The sequence below is a fragment of the Camellia sinensis genome, chromosome 2 (assembly GCF_055761805.1).
Source record: "Camellia sinensis isolate YWXY chromosome 2, ASM5576180v1, whole genome shotgun sequence".
Lineage (NCBI taxonomy): Eukaryota > Viridiplantae > Streptophyta > Magnoliopsida > Ericales > Theaceae > Camellia > Camellia sinensis.
Genome location: NC_138962.1, coordinates 210,895,276 through 210,915,775, shown reverse-complemented (window position 1 = coordinate 210,915,775; position 20,500 = coordinate 210,895,276).

Genomic DNA, 20,500 nt, shown 5'->3' with positions numbered 1-20,500 from the left:
CAGCTACCGAACCACTCTATGGATGTTAGGGGTAGCTTCCTCATGACACATAGGACCTTTGGGGACAGACAAGATGTAATTAGTACACGTAGGTTGGGAGTTGGAGTAAAAAATGCCTTAAACTTAGTCGAAAAAAGGCGTTCGGGGGGTGAAAATACAAAATAGCTCCCGAACCACTCTATGGATGTCACGGATAGCTTCCTCATGGCACATAGGACCTGTGGGGACAAACGGGATGTAATTAGCACACGTAAGTTGGGAATTGGAGTAAAAAATGCCTTAAACTTAGTCGAAAAAAGCCGTTCGACGGGCGAAAATGCAAAGTAGCCCTCCGAATCACTCTGTGGATGTTACGGGAAGCTTCCTTTTGACACATAGGACCTGTGGGGACAAACGGGATGTAATTAGCACATGCAGGTTGGGAGTTGGAGTAAAAAATGTCTTAAACTTAGTCGAAAAAAGGCGTTCGGAGGGTAAAAATGCAAAACAGCCCCCCGAACCACTCTATTGATCTCACAGATAGCTTCCTCGTGACACATAGGACCTGTGGGGACAGACGGGATGTAATTATCACGCGTTGGTTGGGAGTTGGAGTAAAAAATGCCTTAAACATAGTCAAAAAAAGCGTTTGGGGGGCGAAAATGCAAAACAGCCCCGAATCACTCTATGGATGTTACGGGAAGCTTTCTCGTGACACACGGGACCTGTGGGGACAGACGACATGTAATTAGCACACGTAGGTTGGGAGTTGGAGTAAAAAATGTCTTAAACTTAGTCAAGAAAAGGCGTTCGGGAGGTGAAAATGCCAAACAGCCCTTGAACCACTCTATGGATGTCACGGGCAACTTCCTCATGACAAATAGGACGTGGCAGCTTCCTCATGACTCTATGGACATGTGAATATATTTTAGTCATGAGTTGCATGTATTTTACCTTGATGAAAAAGAGCTAGAAGCAACAAATTGGCTGGAAAAGAAGAATAACCATGGTTAATGAGCTGTATGTTAAAAAAAAGTTAAGGTTTTTTTCCGTTTTTAGCCTGAAGACCTTTTCTTTAGAAACTCTATTTTTGCTCTTAGTGTAGCTTTCTCAATGAAGAGAGTATTACAGAGGTATTTTTGCTTCAAGGAAATTTCTGTCTGTTTTAGGCTCCATTTGTTTTGATGTAATATAATTTACACTGAAAATAATTTCATGTAGAATAATTTACATCTCTTATTTTTCAATGTTTGGCTTCAACTCTAAGCCTCCGTTTGGGAAGTGGGTTGGCTTTTTGGCTTTTTGACTTTTTTGGCTATTTTAGCCTGGGCTAAAAAGCTTGGTTTGGGAAGGGCTTTTTGGCTTTTTGGCTTTTTTGACTTTTTTTGTGAGAGAAGAGTGTAATGATTATGGGTTGGATGTGATGTTTTGTTTTTTGTGGCTAAAATAGCCTATTTTGTCTTTTGTGGCTAAAATAGCCAAAAAAGTCCCAAACTCTTGTTGCCAAACGAACCCTAAATAGTTCAAATCACAAATCTCAAGGCAGGCTACCAGTTAGCTATTGCTCTGCTATTTATACATAAAAATAAATATATCACAGATTGTTTGAGGAACCAAAAATAGACAGTGACTTAGAATGACATGCTTCATCACCATGTAAACCAACCAATTAAGGAAAAGAAGAAATAGAAGCTGAAACTGTGGGAGACCATTTTCTCTTTCGTTGTAATTAATATTTCCCCCTTTCATTATGTTTCTTATTTCTAATTGTTCTTTTTGACTGTGACACTAAAAACACAAAAGGAAATTTTTGCCATAACTTATCCCTTCTAAGTAACCATCATTTTAAACTCAAAAGGTACAACAACTTGAACAATTAAATGCAAACTTCAGCACAGGCCTTATATACTAATACACATTTCTATTGGCTTACTGTTACCTGACCTCATACTCAAAGGCCATGAAACATGGAGGAAAGCTTTTTTTTTCCGCTACAATATAGTATAGGTATGTCCTTGGGTAGTGGTCAGCCACCAACCATCTCATTATATCATGTAGACACAATGCATCAAACATATTCTCACAGTAATCATTCTTTTAATAATGAATTAGAAATGCTTGCTAATCAAGTCCATGAATCTCTGATATGTTTCTTTATTTACCATTCATACTTCAAATCTCCATTTCAACAATAGTGGAGTTGTGGTTATAGGTGATTACAAGTCCAAAGGTATTGCTTATATACCCTTTCCTCGGGTTTAGGCAAGAGAGAGGGAAGTGAATCTAGAGAGGAGAAGAAACCTTAGTTTCAAATTTGTAAGGTTCACCATTCACATAGTAAGATTTAAAAATGAAAAAGAAGACTATATGCTTCAATGAGAAACGTCTCTTCATGGTGGAACTATTTCCCATCCATTTTGCTCAAAAAACACTAGACTAAAGTCTCACAAGAAAAACAAAACTTCCTGCACACACTCCAAAATATACCTGCACACACTCCAAAATATAGGTCATCATGATCAAGGCATGCTTTTCAACCTGTTCCCTCTCAAGGATATTATACCAAGAAGAAAACAAAAGAATCTTACAGCAACTAATCCAAGTAGTTTCATTTCTAAAATAAGTTTTCTTGAGCAATATTTTACATACCTCTGGATGCACAATACCAAAAGTGCCTGTGCACTTTCCTTTGTAAATGATTCTAGCTTGTCTACCCAGAAGAAACCTCAGGCAATTGTTTCATAGGCCAATTAAAAGAGAATGTGTAGAAGAGGTAAGACTTACATCTGCATGTTGGGAATAGTAGCCTGCATTTATCTACAGGTTTTAGAAATGGTGTCCCAATTACTTTCATGACTCTGTCAAAAATGCCTTAAACTTAGTCGAAAAAAGGCGTTCGGGGGGCGAAAATGCAAAACAGCCCCTGAACCACTCTGTGGATGTTACGGGCAGGTTCTTCGTGACAAATAGGATATGTGGGGATAGACGGGATGTATTTAGCATACGTACATTGGGAGTTAGAGTAAAAAACGTCTTAAACTTAGTCGAAAAAGGTCATTCGGGGGGCGAAAATGCAAAACAGCTCCCGAACCACTCTATGGATGTCACGGGAAGCTTCTTCATGACAAATAGGACATGTGGGGACAGACGGCATATAACTAGCACACGTAGGTTAGGAGTTGGAGTCAAAAATGCCTTAAACTTAGTTGAAAAGGGGGGCGAAAATGCAAAACAACCCCCAAACCACTCTGTGGATGTTACTGCCAGGCTCCTCATGACAAATACGCCCTGTGGGGACAGACAGGATGTAATTAGCACACGTACATTGGGAGTTAGAGTCGAAAAACGTTAAACTTTAGTCGAAAAAGGTTGTTCAAGGGGCAAAATTGCAAAATAACCCCCAAATCACTCTATGGATGTCACAGACAGCTTTCTCATGACAAATAGGACATGTGGGGATAGATGGTATGTAATTAGCACACGTAGGTTGGGAGTTGGAGTAAAAAATGCTTTAAACTTAGTCGAAAAAAGGCATTCAAAGGGTGAAAATGGAAAACAGCCCCTGAACCACTCTGTGGATGTTACGGCCAGGCTCCTTGTGACAAATACGCCTTGTGCGGACAGACGAGATGTAATTAGCACACGTACATTGGGAGTTACAGTCGAAAACGTCTTAAAATTAGTCGAAAAAAGGTATTCGGGGGGCCAAAATGCAAAACAGCCCCCGAACCACTCTATGGTGTCACGGGCAGCTTCCTCATGACAAATAGGACCTGTGGGGACAAACGGAATGTATTTAGAGTTTGAGTCGAAAACGCCTTAAACTAAGTCGAAGAAAGGCATTTGGGGGGGAGAAAATGCAAAACAGGCCCCGAACCACTCTGTGGATGTTACGGGCAGGTTCCTCGTGACAGATAGGACTTGTGGGCAAAGATGGCATGTAATTAGCACACGTACATTGGGAGTTGAAAATGCCTTAAACTTAGTCGAAAAAGGCCGTTTGGGGGGTAATAATGCAAAATAGCTCCCGAACCACTCTATGGATGTCACGGGCAGCTTTCTCATAAAAAAATTGGACCTATGGGGCAGAGGACATGTAATTAGTACACGTAGGTTAGGAGTTAGAGTAAAAAATGCCTTAAACTTAGTCGAAAAAAAAGTTGGGAGAGGTTTGTAAAAGCGAATCAAATCCATAGCTTTGTGACACACACATATATATATATATATATATATGTATATATATTGTGCCATGTGGTAGGTTGTATTATCCAAATGGGTAGAAAAATGATGAAACAAAAATTCACAATGATGACAACCCTAGGTGCTCTGTTTGGTTCTTCAGATTAGAAAGGAAGAGAAATAAAGTTGTTCTATAAGCTTTTCTAAATCTAACCAATTTCAGTTTTTCTTGCTTGCAAACTAATAAAGACTACACATGAATCAACCATGTATGTCTCTATAAATATATACAAATATATATATATATATATATCCGTGAATGAAATGAAATAATTATGAAGTTCTTGCAAGAGGATCCTAAACACTATTGTTACAATTAAGCTTATGTGTTGGGGGGCTATGTTATTGGAGTCAATCAATCAATATGCAAACATCTACCACATTGATTGAACTTGAAAGATTGGCAAATTGATTAAAAAATGATGAAACAGAAAAGCTCAAAAGATGCAACCCTAGGTGCTCTGTTTGGTTATCGAGATAAAAATAAAGAAAGTGAATTTCAGTTATTATATAAATTTCACCAACATTTTTCAGTTTTTCTTGCTTGCAACCCAAAGGCCCATGAATGAATGAATTCTTACATGTATGGATCTCTATAAACATATATACGAGTTATGTTATTCTTCTATGAATGCAGCTCAGATTCTCCGTAGACAATGTTACATTATCCTCAAATGTTATATGGAACTAATGGGTGTATTTTTTTTTTTTTTTTTTTTTGTAGATGACTTTTGGCATGGACTTGTGGATATTCCATTTGTGTACGGAGGACAATTTTCACGTTTGTATAATCCCGCTTTTTTGTTGCCCTTTGCTTTTTGTGCGGATTTGTATTACTTGTACATAATACTTTTGGCGGGGTACATAATACTTTTGGCATGGAACAGACAATTATTGCCGTGACATATAGATTACTTTTTGTCGTGGTACAGATTACCATGGTAATTTGTACCATGCCAAATGGTCATTTGGCATAGTAATAAATATATTTTTGTGTACGGAGGATATGATTTTCATATGATTATTTGTTTTGTATGGAATTATTATTTTAAATTGAAATATACTTGATTTATATGGAATTTGACATTTAAAGTTATTCATTTTTAGATAGTTCAAAATGAAATGGATGTAGATTGTGGAATGGGTGATAATATATGTATTGCTTTGTTTGTATACCTCATACAGATTGCATGGAATACATACAGGTTATGGGTGTGGACAAATTAATTTAAAAAAACATGAAATGATGTTTTTGGTGACTAAACAATCGGTAACCAAAAATTGAGTAAATATTTTTAGCGACTAAATAGTTAGTAGCTAAAAAAAGAATTAAATGAAAATAAATCTTTTGGCGATTAAATAGTAAATAGCTAAAAAAAGAATTAAATGAAAACAAATCTTATAGCGACTAAATATTTAGTAGCCGCAAAAAATAAGACTTTAGGTGACTAATGATTTAGTAGCCCCCCAAAAAAAAAAAAAAAAAAATTCTTTTGGTGACTAAATATTTAGTAGCCAAAACTAAAAATATTATATCTTAGGTGACTAAAATTTTAGTAGCTTAACAATTGAAGCTTTTGGCGACACAATTTTAGTAATTTTATTACCCTAATTAATTTCAATAGATCTGATTAACTAATAGTAATTTTAAAATTGAGTGGAAATTTTTTTTCATAATTCGGTAACTAACCGGTACGGGTATGGCATGTTTGTCGACATACCCATACTTCATTGTAATGCCCCCAAAATAAAACTACAAGTCAAACTCATAAGAGAAATAATAATAGAAATGATAAGCTTTCATTCAATAGAGTTTGTATTACAAAAGATATCACATGCATTATACATTCATAAATGACTCATCTTGAATCTATAACATGTGATACAGCTAATGATCAACAAAATAAGTGCCCAACAGGCTTACATCTTTTCAAGACATTGTTTGGTTACACCAAAAGTGAGCCTAGCTCATTATAGTTTAAAGCCCTTGGCTATACAAAAATATACAACAAAAATAAAGAAGCTCTTGCTCCCAAAAGTCCCTTCAAGCTATTGCCTTGGCGGAGGCATGTCACTAACACCTGAAAATGGTTTCCCAAGTAGGGTGAGTTAAAGCCCAGTAGAAATAATTTATCACAATATATGAAATTTAACAAGGTTATAAACATGATGCACATAACCCCTGCTCAAAGATACAACCATTTCCTCTTCTTTCTCCAAATCAAATTATACAAAGTGTTGTATCCCAATTCCGTTCATATTAGTTTGTGTTATAACATTTCATAACTCCTTAATTCATTTTCCTTCAATTCATTTCAAGTTAATTCATTCTTCTCAATTCATGAGCCTATTTCATTATCTTTCAATAACCTAACTGAGACTACAACTCAGTGGTTCTCAACTTAACATAATTACCACACAACACACTTCAAGCTGCCATTTTACGGAAATTTCATCCGCGGAAATCGGCACCTATGTATATACAAGATTTCGGGACTTTCACCCTGGACACTCCGGCCAACTTAATTTCAATGGAGTCGATCACCTATCTCCTCCCAAACAATAGAGTACATCCCCTATCTCCTCCTAAGCATCATACATATACAATGTATTTGAACATAGTCATGTTCAATGACAATCAACAAGAGATTAGTTTTATTTTACCTAATCATCATGCAATTTTTACAACAATCATAGCTATCCTCAACCGATAGTCCAATACAGATATTTCTAAACAGATATTCAATCTCAATAGATAAAGATGTTCAACCTCGACAGATAAATTATTTAAATTTCTATAGCTATGGTATGAGATAATGCATATCCAATTCCACAATTTCTACCAATAACCATCCAATTTCATATTTACAACACCAATTTCATTTATTTATGCAAAATAAATATTAGAATCATTTAGGGCAAAACTCCCCTTTTTAAATAGCAACCCAAGTGGCCCAAATCAAGCATTTGGCCACAACATAACCTTACATTAAACCCCATGACCATCTATTTCACATTTACTCAAAACCCCTCTTTTGATTTTATAACCCAAACCCTAGGTTTGTTCATAATCCTCCAAAAACCCACCATTGTTACACAACCACAAATAACTAAACTAAAAATCATAACAAAGTGTAGAAAGTCCCTACCTCAAGCTTAGAAGACCAAGGGATAAAGAGCAAACACCCAAAGACGCCGACTCCAACTTTTACTCGGCTAGAAGCGTAGCCCAAAGCGAGCTCTACCTTTTTAACAAAGGCACATAGGCCAAGAAATCAATGGATCTAGATCAAAATGTAGAGAGAGAGAGAGAGAGAGAGAGAGAGAGAGAGAGTTTTTATAGAGTGAGAGGCTCCAATTTAGAGTTTTTGAAAAGTTAGAGAGAGAGAGAGTAAGATCTGAAAAGTGATGTAAAAATGCCTTCTCTTGGACTTATATACATGCAGTCCGCTCGAGCGTGAAAAGCGACGCTCGAGCGTTAGACACAAGGTTCCACTCGAGCGTGAAAAGTGCCGCTTCCACTCGAGCGTGAAAAGTGCCGCTCGAGTGTGGAATACACTCTTCCAGCAGTTTTGCAGACGAAGGACACCGCTCGAGCGTGAGATTTGACGCTCGAGCGTAGGAAACGCTGCTCGAGCGTAGAATGCACTCTTCTATTATTTGCAGCTCTGCAAAAATACTAAGAGTTTGCAAAGCCCGCTCGAGCGTGAGAATGGACGCTCGAGTGGAAGACCAAAATTCTAGGCAACAAGTTTGGCAAAAACAACCAACCTGTTCAAACACAACTATAACCACCCAAAGACCAATTTCAAGGAGATACAAGGGAAATAGGAGGTAAACAACAATAAGGAAGCATTAAACCCGAGTCCGGGATGCCACAAGAGTCTGAACGAAATCGGGATTGCTATATTCATAGTTTCTAGATAATTTTAAATGAGAATTTTATATTTTTTTGCAAAGTATATATTATTTAAAAGTCATTTTCATAATTTGGTGGTGTTGGTGTAAGAGGCGGTACCTTCTGTCCAATCCATTTGAATCCAATTATAATTGAGTTTGTAGGATAAAAGTCATTTAAATTATGATGAATTTTTCACATAAAATTACATAATTATTTAATGCTAATTGAATTTATAAAAAATATTTATACACAAGCATCAACATACACCATTATAACCTTACAATTGCTACAATTATCACTAATATTGCTGCAACCATCATCATCATCATTGTCACTGTCACTACCACATGACAGCCTTAGGAAGGTCAAATACTACAGGGGGAGTGGGACATTTTCGTATAGCGAAAGAGAGGCCTGCAATGATGTAGAATTGCAGAAGAATCAAATTTTAATTTTTCTATCGACAAAATAGAGACAAAGAGACATAAAGAGAAAGGTAAAAAAAATAAAGACTTGTGATGGATCTAAACGAGTGTCAGTAGATCTAAAATCTTATTGCCACAATAATGGTGATGGACAATCATGAGACAGAGTTTGTATAGTGCTGGATTGTCATGAGATAGAGTTTGTATGGTGATGAACAATCGTTATAGATATTCAATTATTTATTTATGACAATAAAAAATAATATATTTTTGTTTTTTAAATTTGAAAAACTAATACTATGTTTGATTTAGAATTGCAAAAGTTAATTTTGAATTTTCAATACATTTTTTTTTTTGTTTTAAGTGAATTTTATTAATATTTTAATTTTTAAATTCAGTTAATTTGGATATAATTAAAAAGTAAAATATTGATTAAAAAAATCTATAAATACAAAAAACAAAAAAATAAATGATTTTTTTTTTTATATTTTTATATTTGGTGTAATTTTAAAGTTTTTAATAAAATTTATACTTTTAAATGTATCTAAATTTTGTATTTTTTTTTCTTTCTCAAATTGAGTCATAAAACTCTAAGAAAATAAAAATTATAGACAATAAATAATAATTAAAAATAATTTCACAAGCATACCATATTTTTCATATCTATGAAAAAAAAAATTAGGAACAAATTTTTTGACAAAATTTTACCTTAGTTTGAAATGAGTGCTGCTATTAGCACCTACCAAAATTCTTTAGACCCCCCATTTCTTTGGACCCCAACCCTAAACCCTAAATTTTAATAATATTTTTTTGGACACCCCACTTATTACCAAATCTACCCATATTTATAATATTTTCACAACAAAATGCACACCCACCTAATTTTTCATCCCTCTCCTTCCCTGACTCACTCAATCTTCAGAGTTTGGAGCTTTGGTCCAGCATAGAATTCTTGGACCCCAACCCTCCATCACTCCCGTCGCTGTCTCAGCCGTCAACGGAGCAGTCCGATGACTCTCATCTTCTTTGAACGCTCTCTGTATCGCCGAATCAGTAACCTCTCTCATCCTCTCATCATCATCTTCTTCGTTGCTTTTTGTATCTTCGTCATCGCTGAGATCGATCAAAGATACTCTAATTTCTACAGGATTTGCATAACCGTTTGCAAGATGAGAAAAATCAGAATCATCGTCTGAATCGCCATCAGAATTCTGAATGTAGCCCAAAATAATTTGTTTACCACGGTGTAGCTGAAAAAATGTATTTTGTTAAGAACTGTTTTGTCGAACAATAATGATCCTGTCAGCACAGTATATCCGAACAAAATTTGTTCATTACTGTGTAACTTGAATCCATTCCAATTCACAACTTAAAATAACATGAATTACATCCATTCAAAATACATAACTTAAATTTATTCCAATTCACTTTTTTCCATTCTAAGTTAGTTTAACAAAGAAAATTACATAACTGACTATCTGCATTAATGTTCGGAACCTATGTATTGAACGAAAGGATTATGTTCAGTACTGTATTACCAAACATAATTCTAACAATCAGCAAACCAGTACCGAACAGCTTGAACGAAACAAGAACGACCGAAAACGACCGAGAATGTTAATACAAGACAGATAAACGACCGAGAATGTTGTCATCGTCCTTCATTTCTCTACACAGTGAAATAAGTGATGAAGTAAACGTTATACTTGAAGCAAAACTTTCAAGTTCAATAGCGTTGATGATGGTGATGAAGATGACACATTTAGGATTTAAGATGATTATGAAAAATAATAGATTTATGGTTTATGTTAGTTAACTATGAAAAGCAATAGGTTTATGGTTTACAAACATGGAATATGTATAATTGGATTTGGAGGTGGGGGTGGGTGTCCAATATTATAGAGTATTAGTTCTTATTGATAGGTGGGTGTTCCATTTAATAATGTCTTTTAATGTAATTTTACTTTAGGGTATAATTGTAATTAAAAAAAAATTATAAAATGGGAGGTCCAAAGAATTTTGGCAGGTGCTAATAGCAGCACTCTTTGTAATTCCCTCTCCAAATTTTGGCCCTAATCCCTTCTACGTTTCTCATGTCACTTGTCTCCCTCTCTCACACAACTACTTCCTCTTTGTTGGACCCATTCCACCGTTGTACCGCCTGAAATCCAAGGGCCAATTCACGAACTTGGACTATTTCATTCTGACTAGGTAAGTTGATTTCTTTCTTTCTCTCTCTCTCTCTCTCTCTCTCTGGATCTTATTCTCTGTCCTAATTTCTCACAATCGACTCCCTCTCGTAGCAATCTCTACCTCACGCACTCTCACCGTTCTGTAATCACTACAGAGAAGCCCGCTTTCCATTGCTTTTGTTGTTCCTCTACATCCTCTCTTGCCATCATGCCCTAATCTCTCTCTCTGTCTCTCTTACCCACCATATTTCGTTCTGGGTATATGTTAATTTCAAAATTTGGTAATTCGAGGAGTATTTTGTGTTGGTACTTCACATTTATGTTTCTTTGATCAATTGCAAATTCAGTTAAACACACAATATATTTATGTTGGATGTACACATGAATTATTAGAAGAAAAAACTTAGTGTGAACTAAGAATTTGGGTCTTGTGTTGTAGTCTATTTAATAAATTTATTGACCTGCACTACTATAATGTGTGTAATTTCTTATGTATGATTGGTTTTGTATATTATTTGAACAAGAGGAAAAGGACTAACAAGGAACCTCACAACAGAAAAAATCTATGCAATTAGTCCACCAAAACAAACATGAATCATCTTGAAACCTCTTGATTACTGTATAAGGGTAAAGGGGTAGTAGTTCAAACCCAGTTTCAGGTTTTCAGTTTTATTTATTATTATTATTATTATTATTATTATTATTATTATTTGTTTTGGTTTGGTATGATGCTTCGGATTGAATCCTCCAAATATTATTACAAGAAATGGGTTTACAATTCATTAATTTAAAAGTTCATAGTTTGGGGAAGGTTTATAGTTTAATTTAGGTGGAGTAGTTTAATTCACATTGAACAAATTCTTGCAAGTGTTTGGACTGATCAAAGTAATTTTGGCTGATAACATCATGCTTCTTCATCTTACATCTCTACATGTAAAGGCATTGCATCTTGCTTTTCTCTTTTCTTTTTTTGTATTTATTTATTTTCTTAAGGTTCCTGCGATTGGAATTGTTTGCCATTTTGTGATTTTTGATTTACAGGTGTGGTGTGAGCACTTTGAGGTTGATGAATGAATTATAGCTATAAAAGGTAAATTCATAAGTTAATTATAGTTGCATTTTTTTATCTTGATTTTACAAACCAGTAACTAAGTTTAGTCATAACATCTTTTATGGTGTGAACCAGTAACTAAGTTTTGTCATAACATCTTTTATGGTATGAATTTTTTGATTTAAAAAAAAGGAGTTTGACTATAACTTTTGTTTTTTTCTCTACTTTTGATTTCATTTTAGTTACATTTGTGCCAAGAGATTTAACTGGATCATGCAACCCCACTAGCATTGCATTCAAGTCCAATTATTCATTTGTTACCTGTTAACTGTTAGTAAATGAGCGTTGTTGTTGGCTTTTTGGCTTTCGAATGTTACTTTTATAATTATGAGCATGCCAGTAAGGATCAATCAGTCCTTACAAAAAATTAATTGCTAACCAATTATCAGACGATTGTGTTTTAGTTCTTTCAGCCTCAATGAAGAGGACTTTTATTGGTGGCTTGATCTAGGAGAATTAAGCAAATAACAATTAAATGAAGAACAATTGAAGCATTTAATTAAAATGAAAAACTAACAATGATCCAAACTCAACCTCGTAGAGGTTTACAACAACAATCTACTTGAAACTACTCCTATGAACAAAGTGCAGTGCAGGAATTTTAAAGTACAGAAATGTAACAGGAATTTTAAAGTACAGAAATGTAAAGAACAGGAAATGTAAAACTGGAAAAAGAAATAAAGTAGAATAAAGCTGGTTTTTTGGATCTGAGCCTGACACTTTTTTCTGGGGCTTTCTCTGCTATTTATACTTTTCAAGGATGACCATCGAACTGTTCCTCCATGATTACTGATCATGTTGCCTTATAATTAGTTCCACTATGCCATCACTTGCAGTTAGGCTTCCCTCATAATTTTGAATTTGAATTTGAATAACTGTTGAAGCCACATCACTTTGTATCTCTTTGCTGATCCAATACTACTCAGATCTCGTAATAACCAATACTAACTGCCACATGTAAGATCATGATCAAAGACTTGAATAGTCTTCCTGTATTACCCTTATTCTGCCACACGTCGAATTGTAATTGGCTTATACAAAATATGTAGCCAACATTACCCCCCGCACTAATATACCCAATACTTGGTGATATTAGTGGATCTAGGTCTTTTATCCACGTCTTAGAACGTGCATGGGCTTTGCATTCTTCCAGAAATGCAACCGTCATTCATCATTTGCATTAAACTCTCTTTCAATCTTTTGAACACCCCCACCACCTTAGTATTCGAATAGACTGATACATTTTTATGGCCAAATCAATTTTCTTCTCTATTGATCGAGCACACGAAGAGTCATCTGATGATGTTGTTCCTCCTCGAAAGAACCTCCATGCATTAATTAGCCACCTTTACCCACCTTTCTATATTCAAGTCATGGAAGCCTTTGCAAATTATCAACCCTTGGACTACGAACACATTGCCCTTAATCTTTTGATTCAGAAAGTTACAAATATGGACATGGGAAGTTATTTTTCTGATTCACCCTTGGACTACGAACAAACTGCCCTCAATCTTTTTTTTTAGAAAGTTACAAATATGGACATGGAAAGTTCTTCTTCATAGCCCTTTGCATGGGATAAGGCTGTGGCTTCTTCTTCCTCTGGGGTTTCTGACTGGGCAAGCTAGTCAGAACCTGAGGCCTGTGATTTAAGAGAGTGAATTAACCATCACTTTGTCAAGTTCACTGACCCTTTAGAGTTTCCTTCCTATGCGCGAAGCTCGGTGGTTTATCCTTACGTGCCCATCGACCGCCGACGCAGTTTAGAGGACAATCTGCTTGTAGCATGGTACACATCCTCCATGCCTACAAAGATAGTGCACGCTACCCGATGCCCAGAAGAGGCACAAGGGTATAACCCATCATTTTTAGCCCAGAAGGCGAAGCTTTGCTCTTCTGACTGGCTCGATTATATTAATGCCCTTGTTCCTTCTGCCCTTGCTCCTTCTCCTGAAATGGAAGCTTCCATACCTCCTCCTCCGCCAAATCCTTGCTAGACAAAGAGACTAAGGCTTGCCCTCTCTGTGGATAAGGTATTTCCTCCTTACAAGCCTAATTTTTGCTTGCGGCCTTCTCTCACTTGTCTTTCAATGTTCTTGAGGACGATGTTCCTGTCAAGAACCTTCGATGGGCTTGTGATATTCTGACTCGAGGTTACGTCCTCAACCCCCTCGCCCAAGCAGAGCTTCACATGTTTTTGGACCAACTTCCATTGCTTCTTCACTGGCATTGGACTTCTGTGGCCACCACTTAATCTTTGGACCAACTCCCATCCCTTCGAGTTCATGCCCAGTACGAAGCAGAGAACCTCATTGAAGAATTCGATAACTTCAAGAATAAAGGCTCTGCGTACTGGGATGACTTGGATATGGACGAGTTGGAACAAGGATTGAGAGAAACAGCGTTCGAAATAAAGGCTGAAGAGCTCTTTTATGAAGTGAGAGCACATCAACTTCAACAGCCAATCCTAGAAGAAATAGAGGATAGAATAAAGAAAGAACAGAAATTCATTGATCATAGTTGGACCAAATTTCATGATTTTGTTATTTATTCTATTCCTTACTTTTATGAACTTGAATTTGTACCCAAAGAGAGCCATTCGATGTAATTGCTTTTGCTTTAATACAACTAAGACTTTTCTCTTTGTTTGGCATTGTTTGATCTTGTCCCCATTTGTCTTTAAAAGCAAATTTAGGGCTTCGAACTGAACAATCTTTTCCTTCGAATCTGGACTCAATCATTTTAAATGAAACACTAAAAAAAACCAACATGAACTTTTCCAATTTCTGGAATAAAGTTGACAGTTTTTGCTGATTTTCATTTAGAATCAGTGCTTCGAATTTAACAATCTTACCCCTTAAAGCTTGTTTTAATTATAACCAACATATGATCATGGTTAGTATGATCAATCAGTTTTAAATTGATCATTTTTGCTTTGAGCAACAGTCCATACTTTCAAAAATATGGAAACTCCTTTTGGGGGCTGCATCGTTTTAGTCTTAAAAGACAATCTGTATATATATAAACCAACTATTGGTTTTGATGTTTTGAACACCAATTCCCATCCTTAAGGGATCTCAAGTTTTGCTTCGAAGGACATTACTTTCATTAAGAAACCTAAAACAGGTCTTTAATCCCTTTGAAGTAAACAAATACTTGAGCATTCTTACATCTTTAGGTATGGAATGAGTTTCGAAGCCGGCTTCTCAGTTTCGAAGCCGTTTTTATTTGACTTTTGGTGCCAAAATCTCGTTTTGAAGCCAAATATTTTACTTCGAAGCTAGCATCAACATCTGGGATGTGTTTTTCCCTCCAAAAGTATCAATATTGAAGGAAACTCTTCATATTTATACTTTTAGTACTTTACGAATTACACGATATATTTTCCACACAGAACGGTTTTTGAAACCCTTTTATTTCGTGTTTTGAAATCACTCGTTTCCCTATTGCACAAACCCTTTATCTCCACCGACCTTCAACTTCTCTCTACTTCCTTTCCCAACTTCGTCCTCTGAGAAAGCTTTCTATCAATGGCTTCTTCTTCATTAAAAGTACCGGTCGTAGAGCGTGCGAGCCCGTCTGTAACCCTAAAAAGGATCATTGAGGCAGAATGTGAAAAGTACAAGGCCGGTGAGAAAAGCGCCATCGACAGACGCATCTTCATCCCTCGACATCATGAGCAACAAGACTATGTGCTTGGGCCCATCTTCAAGGAGATTCTTACTAAACTTCCAGCGTTACATCCACGTCTAGAAGACCATTGTCTTCTTTACGAAGGTGGTCTTGACTGGGAAACCTGGAGGATGAACTGTCCCCACCGATGCTGGCCCACGGTGAGACCGGAGTAGCAAGAATGGTATGATCGGGTTGTCCCTGATAGGACTTTGGACCTTCAAGAGCTCTGCCTTCTCGATGCCCTCTAACTATCCGGGTTTACTATCTCAGAGGACCCTTTCTTAATACCTACTGCCCTTTGCTTCTGAAATTCTACCTTTAATTTCTTCCAATTCAGATGTGGGATGATGGCCCTTACTGTTCTTGATATTTGCCATCTATTAGGATTGTCCCCCGTTGGTACCCCCATTGGACCACATTATCCTGACCTACCAATCCATTTTTTCCTTCCCTCACTTAACTCATCCTATAGTGACTTTGTCAAGGCTGAGAATAAAAGGGAGGGCCCTATAACTGATAGGGAATTCTTTTCTTTCATACTATATTGGCGTTGCAAATTCCTTTTCTGCACTTTTTCTCAAAGAATCATGCCTGAATTTGCCCCTCTTGCCAAAGCCCTTGTCCTGCAGAAAAAGGTGGCCTTAGCTCTATACGTTCTAGGTCATGTATATAGAGCTTGTTCTCTTTTTTGTGAGAAACCCTTGGATGCCAGTCAAGGGGGTCCATTTTGGATACTTCAGCTCTGGCTTTTTGCTTATTTTGCTGAGCTACAATCTAAGTGCCTTAAATTTTTTGAGCCAAACCCTCCTACTCATGGCATGAGGCTAGCCAATGCTTCACTTTATCCTTCTACCTTTTCTTTTTACTTCTCTTTCTTCCACCAACTTCCAGCTTCCCTTCCTGCTTACAGCTTTCGTCCCTTCGAACGCATCACTATTGGCCCATCTTGGTTGAAGAATTCTCTAAGTGATAGGTTCTGTGCTTCACCTCCTCACAAAGATATATGGGCTTCTATTTTGATCCCCAAAGCCTACAAATGTATTGCTGAGCCCTATTGTCCTGCTCAATTTGCTAGACAATTTGGCTTCTCACAACGGGTCCCAATACCTCTCTGCAGTAACACCAATCTAAGTCTTACCAGCAGAGATTTAAAGGTTCGAAGGTCCAAACTAGAAGAAGCAACTTCTAAGTTTATACAGGACTTGATTGAGTTTGAGTATGTCCCTTTCATTCCTCAAGGCAACCTACTGAAAAGGTGCCAAAACTAGTGGGTGACCAATATGGATGCATACTTGGCTATTTCTCCTCAAGACTTTGGATATGCCCCAATCCAAACCCAAAGGAGCTGGAGTTGTCACTTCTTCCACTGCTCTTACCACTTCAGTTCCTGTGCCTGCCACCACACAGTCTACTCCTGCTGCCTCAACTCCTTCTAGAGTTACTCGAGCGGCTTCGAAGAAAGGTACATACTCTTGTCTCTTCTCTTTTTGCCTTATTTATAATGCTTTTCAGCCTTATCATTAGTTCTTCTTTTTGTGAAGGTGGTGCGGGTGCTTCATAGGGAGATTCTCCTCAGAAGACCCAAGCTTTAAATCTTCTCAGGAGCAAACAACAAAAGAAGAAAAGGAAACTTTTACCTGATCTTGAAAAGGAAGCACCTGAAGTTTAATCAGCAGCAGAAGAAGAAGAAGCAGATCAAGAGCAAGAGACACCCTTACAAAGAACAAAGAGAGTGACTATCTCTTCTTCTGATTTGGTTCAAGATCCCACTCATGAGACAACTGCTAGAGTAGTAGCCGAGGAACTCACTTATGAGGAATCTGAATCCCAAATTGAAGAGAGAGAAATTGAGAAGGAGCAGGCAATACCAATACAGAGAAAAAAGAGAAGGAAGATGACTGTCTCTCCTTCTGATTTGGTCGAAGACCCTATTCATGAGGCAGCTGCCAAGGCAGTAGAGCAGGAACATTCTAAGGCCATAATTGTTTTTCAGAGAGCTGAAAAAAGGCGGCAGCAACAACTGTTAAGAGATGAAGCTTCTGCTGCTGCTGCAATCCAAAGAGAAACTGCAAGGAGACAGCATATTGCTGAGCACTATTCTCTTCGCAGCCCTCCCATTGTTGCTACCACTTCTGAAACAAGTAACTTTTTTCATGTCTCTTTTCTTTTTCTTTGTCAATTTGTTGATGTTGAGACTTGACATTACTTTGTACTTTTTCTTTTGTAGCAACAACTACTGAGCCTATTCTTCCAATAAGGAACCCTCAGTTTCAGTTGAAGTGGAACAACTCAAGATGTAGAGACCATTCAAATAATTCTGCCACTTCCAGGCCCTATATTTTCTATACCCTTCCTAAGGCCAAGTATTCCTGCTCCTTTTCCTTCTGGCTTAACCCCATATCTCCCTTATTTGTCTTTTGATCTTTCTCAATTTAGTTCTCTTTCGAGCCTTACTTTTCCTTTCCCTCCTAAGGAAACTCCAGCTACTACTTCCTCTTTGATGGTAGCTGATTCTTCTATAGAGGATACTAGTAGCTCTCCAACTCATGGTTTATCACCTCTACCTAGTTCCAGCCCCTCTTCCCTCGATCTATTGGTGGCTAGAACCATAGAAACTGCTGAAGATGCTCCACCCATTACTCCTATCCCTATGCAGTCCTTTGTGCCTTCCACCAAAGCTCTTTCTGCACCCTTCATTTCCATGGATGAGGTAGACATCTTCGAAGCGAGACTAGCTAGTCTCTTCGACATACCTTCCACCTCTCCAGTAGCTAATGATGAGACTGAACCATTAGTTATGGCTGATTCCTTGCTAGAAATTTTTGAGAGCTCTTCCACCAGTAGTAAGATTTCTTCGCCTCTGATAGACTTGGACAGCTACCTGGAGCTATTGACATCTTTTTCAAGGATCCCTTTTGAGGTTTTACAGAGGCCTATAATAAGAAATGGCTTCCTTCAGTGCTACAAAATCGTTGAGCAATCCGGCATGAATGTCTCAAGTCATTTATCTCAAGCAGCAACCACTATTGACTTTTACATCAACATTTGCTATGCTGCCAAGGCTGCAGAGGAGAAATTGGTTAGAGACCAGAGCTTTGTTTCCACAGTACATACTGAAGTATCAGAGCTAAAGGAACAACATTCCTCTGTCTCCCACTTTTGAACTCAACTATTGGAGAAGAAAGCTCAACTTGAAGAGGAGCTATCTACAGTTAACTAGACTTTAATCCGAACTGACACCAAGTTGCAGATTACCAATCAAGGACTGGCTGACTGAAAGCAGGAAATGACCACAGCCATCCAGTTGTTCTCATCATTTAAGAATAGAACATCTATTGTAAAAGAACAACTGAGACATTGTAATGACTTTTGGGCCAATTTATGGCAGAATGTATTCAACTCTTTATGAAAAGCAAATTCTTATTTATTATTTGAATATTCTCATGTTCTTTTACTCAGCATTTATTCTATTCCTTGTGTTTCCCATATAATTGGAAAATAAGGCTTCAAATATCTGCCATTAATCTTTTTGGAATGTACATATCCATTCAAATTTCTCAAATGGTATGCTCCAAAAGGCAAGACTCTATGAACTTGATATGGTCCTTCCCAGTTAGGTGACCATTTGCCAAACTTATGGCTTTTAATCCCTATTGGGAGTATTGTCTTCCATACCAAATCACCTTCATCAAAACCAATGTGTTTGACTTTTTTATTATAGTTTTTGGCTGCTTTCTTCTTTTGGAAAAGAATGCTATTTAATGCCAGAATTCTAGCTTCATCTATGCTTTCTAACTCCAAGCACATACTCTGATGGTATTGCTCAAGATCTAACTGGTCTTGGCATCTTACCCTCAAGGACTTAACATTAATTTCCACAGGTGACACTACATCACGCCCATATACTAAGGCATAAAGAGTGACTCCTGTGCTTGACCTTGGGGAAGTTCTATAAGCCCACAATACATCCAGCAATAAGTTATGCCAATCCCTAGGATTGTCTTCCATAACCTTTGTATTCCTTTTTTCAAGGATTTATTGGATGATTCAGCTTGACCATTGGCTTGTACATAATAGGGGTGGAATTAACAAGGCTAATTCCAAACTCTGCCACAAAAGACTTTTACCATTTTCCCATCAAATACAGTCCCATTATCAACAGTTATAGTCTGCGAGATACCAAATCTATGGATTAAATCCTTAATGAATCCAATGGCCTCAGTCTGGTCTACAGCCTTGTATGGTTTAGCTTTGACCCACTTAGTGAAGTAATCAGTGGCCACTAAAATAAAACAATGATTCTTCGAAGAGGGTGGGTGTATTTTCCCCATCATATCCATGGCCCATCCTTTAAATGGCCAAGGATTCACTACTGCATGCAGGTCAATTATGGGCACATGCCTTATTGTGTCATGCTTTTGACATGCCTGGCAACCTCTTGCATATTCTATGTAGTCTTTAAGGATAGTTGGCCAATAGTAGGAATGCCTTCGAAGCAACCATCTCATTTTCACACCAGGTTGATGAGCACCACAGATGCCTTCATGAACCTCAGCCATAGCTGTCAACGCTTCTTTTGGGCCTAAACATTCCAGCAATAAACCATCTCTCCCTCTTTTGTAGAGAGCATTACTATACATCATGTATTGCATAAATTGCAATTTAATTTTTCTGCTGGCCTTTGAAGATGGGCCAGCCAGATACTGCATTATTGGATGCCTCCAATCTTGTTCTTGTAAGTCATTATGATTGACTTCTAGGACCACATTCCTTTTATTTAAGGGTGGTATTAATTTCTGATATGTTGTTTGGCTTATGTCCCTTTGAGCATTATCCCTTCTCTTGAAATTCGAAGCTTTCTGAGCCACATCATTAGCTCTATTATTCAAGAATCTTGGGACATGAGTTACATTTGCTATTTAAAATTGAGAAAGCAGATGTAATGCAACAACATAGTGTGGCAACATGCTTATACTTTGAC